We start from the raw sequence: 3,773 nt of genomic DNA on the forward strand, positions 1-3,773 counted from the left end.
AGCTTGGAGGGCGAAAGAATAGACGGAGCTGCTGTGATTCCCATGAACTCTTGATCAATACATGTATTTGTGTACTTTAAATAGCAAAATTGTCCCGAATACAGACTAGTTCAACTAAACAAGATAGTAATATTAAAGTTTAAAATGTCATGTTGTCGTCTTTTTATGTCTTGACTGCAGTTCCTACATGTGAAAAAAACATGAATTGAGATTAATGTAATTTATCTTAATATATTAAACAGTGATTTATCAACACAGTGGTGTGGTGGTTAGCAATGTCGCCTCACAGCAAGAGGGTTCCTGATTCAAATCTTCTGTGTGGAGTTTGCATGTTCTCCCTGTGTCTGCGTGGGTTTTCTCCGGGTTCTCTGCTTTCCTCCCACAGTCCAAAGACATGCCTGTGTTAGGTTAATTGATGACTCTAAATTGCCCGTAGGTGTGAATGGTTGTGCCCTGCGATAGACTGGCGTCCTGTCCAGGGTGGACCCCGCCTCACGCCGATGAGGTGTCAGCTGGGATCGACTCTAGCCCCACGCCACCTCGACAGGGACAAGCGGTTGAAGATGAATGAATGATGAATATCTCAGTCCCAGAGGAGCTGATACATTTTCCAGATCCTGCATTTAGCTACAGTAGGTTAAGCTGCTGTTTCTTCTTAATTTGACTGGTTTGCATTTAAACCACTCACTCACTCGCAATGATACTTATATTTTTGCAGTGTTTTCAAGACATAAATGCATGAATTTAGTCCCATAGTGCCCTTTACACTGCATTCATTTACATTTTTACTCTTTTTTTCTTCTAGAAATATGAGTCCTCCTTTTATAATTGTATTCAGAGACATGAAATTCATGTTAATGGACCATTTTCTTAACATGCTTTAATTTAGTCAAAATACATGCATGTTCAGTCATCATTTGAAAGAAAAATGTTCATCCAGCTCCACAACTACACCTCTACAACAAAATGTTATTATGTTTCACTGAGAAAGTTAGCCTGCAATACTAAAAGACGAGTCGCAATTCACTCCTGAATGTTTATACTATCTATAATTAATACCTATTGTGCTTATCTTAATGTCCTCAAAGGAAATTGAAAAAAATAATGGACAAATTTTCACACATGCATGTTTTGAAAACAAAATAATAGGCGTGCTGTATTTGGTGTCTACACAGTATATTATTTACAAAAATACAGTGAGTGTCAGTTGTGATGCCAGTTAGTGACAGATTTTGTCCCAGATGTACTCTGTCCATATTTCCCCCAAAGCAAACGCCAATCGGCAAATGACAACTGAAGTGTAGCAGCGCACTTTCGCTCAGACATGTTTTTCAGTAAAAAAACATTTTTTAGAACGACGAGCAGAAATAAAAATAAACTGAAAAGGTTTAATGAAAAGATGAAATGCTGGCTGAAATCAAGACCATGTCCATGCACACACACACACACACACACACAAACACACGTACACACAGATGGAGGAACAGATACAATCAGATAAACCCACTCATAAAGACTACGTGCATGCATGAACACACACACACATCCACACACACACACTCATAAAGACTACGTGCATGCATAAACACAGACACACACACACACACACACACACACACACACACTCTCTCATAAAGACTACGTGCCTGCATAAACACAGACACACACACACACACACACACACACACACTCTCTCTCTCATAAAGACTATGTGCATGCATGAACACAGACACACCAATGATGCACACACACACATACTGCCATGAATGCACACATACAACACATACAGGCATAAAACGATTGTAATGTGATGTAAATAAAGTCATTTTTATATGATCATGTATGAGATTTTCTATTTATAATGTGCACAATTTAACTAATGAACTTTTGGTAGTAATAATATGTTATATCATTTATAAGCAGAAAAGCCTAACCAGAGACAGGGGGCGCAAATTAACCTTTAAGAGTTTCTATATGCAACACATCTGTATCATGTTATTGTCCCCTGTTAGTGTTTTTTTAATTGTCCCTGACAAATACACTGATAAATACATAAATATGAACCAACTGCTTTGGTTCTTTAACACATTTGGATTCTCTAACTTGTGCTGTTGAGCCGTGGATGCTAGGGCAGAAGAGAATATGGTTTGTATTGAGAGTCTGCCAGTGAATGTGGATTCTGTCCCAGTCCCTGTGAAGTGAGATGTGCCAAACTGAATTTTAATATCTATTTTAAAAGTGGAGTGTTTTCCTCTCCAGTTAATCCGTTCAGGAAAATGGAGCAGTCGACGGCAAACAAAGAAAGGAGTCAGGTGGAGCATACGTCCTTTTCACAGCAGACATTTTGGCATGCTGAAGAAACACACAGGTGTTACTGATAACATGGATTATGGCTGCAATCCATTCAGCTGTGCCACGTCCAGGCTGCCTTGCTCTGGATCTGGGCCTGCTCGTACGGTTTACTGGGACATCTAAATGGAACAGAGATGTAATTAATGTGATTAATTGCAGCTGTGCTTTGCTTGCTATGACACATCAAGCTGTTTGCTGTGGAGAGGGTCTATTACTTATCAAATGGTGTCAAAATAGTACAAATTAATGTTTACATGTCTTCAGTGTTGTGGGGACACTACTATGAAAGCAAATTACATCACACTGGAAGAAGTTATGCTACAGCAAAGCTACCAATGGGACAAATATAGTTTGGGTAACTTTGTAAATTTAAAAAAAAGATCAAACTGACAATGTACATGTGATGCAAAATGACAAAATATATAAGTGGTGCTGCCTGCTGCCGTGGTCCTGCATGACGCTTCCTGCTACTATTTAGATATGAGTCATATATACTATCACTAGTCTTTGTATTTGTAGCCATAAAAACACCATCAGTGGTATGTATCGCTGTGTTGAGCTGCTGTTGCCGCTGCTCATCATTGATCATGTTTGCCACCATAATTATTATCATTGTCATATTCTATCACCTTAGCTGTGCTTGTTTCTACTTTTCTGCTGTATTAACTGCCATAACATATAAGTCATATTCACATTACTATAGATATTATTATAGTTACTGGAAGTGTGTCTGTCTCTGTCTTTGTGTCTGTCTTTGTCTCTCTCTGTCCATCTGTCTGTCTTTTCTCTCTCTCTCTCCTTTTCTTCCTCCCTAACCGGTGCAGACAGATGTCCGTCCTCCACAGAGCTGGGTCTGTCAGACGTTCCTGCCTGTTATAGGGAAGGTTTTCGTTGCCACTGTACTCTACGGGGGAATTGTTGGGTCTATGTTTATCATTAATAAGTCATAGAGTGTGGTCTATACCTAGTTTGTAAAGTGTCCAGAGATCACTTTTGTTATGATTTGGCACTAGAAATAAAATTTAATTGAAATTGAATTGAATAAGAAATAAGTCAAATACGTGCAAAAAATGGCACTTAATTTACAACAAAACAGGCCGACTTTTTCACAGGTTATACATGAACCAGTAAGATGAAATACCTCACTATTCATGGGAAAGTGCCAGGAATGTCATCATCCAAACAGGAGCACTTTGTTAGCCAGGTAACTTCTAATTTTGAGGGGAACCTTTTATGAGAGCCGGAAGGCAAAGCTTCGATCTACTGGTCAATCTTCGTTCCTACCCTCACCTATGGTCATGAAAGCTGGGTCGTGACCGAAAGAACGAGGTCGCGGGTACAAGCGGCTGAAATGGGTTTTCTCAGGAGGGTGGCTGGAGTCTCCCTTAGAGAGAGGGTGAGAAGTTCAGCATCCGTGAGGA

The sequence above is a fragment of the Echiichthys vipera genome (genome assembly GCF_963691815.1).
Source record: "Echiichthys vipera genome assembly, chromosome: 15".
Classification (NCBI taxonomy): Eukaryota; Metazoa; Chordata; class Actinopteri; order Perciformes; family Trachinidae; genus Echiichthys; species Echiichthys vipera.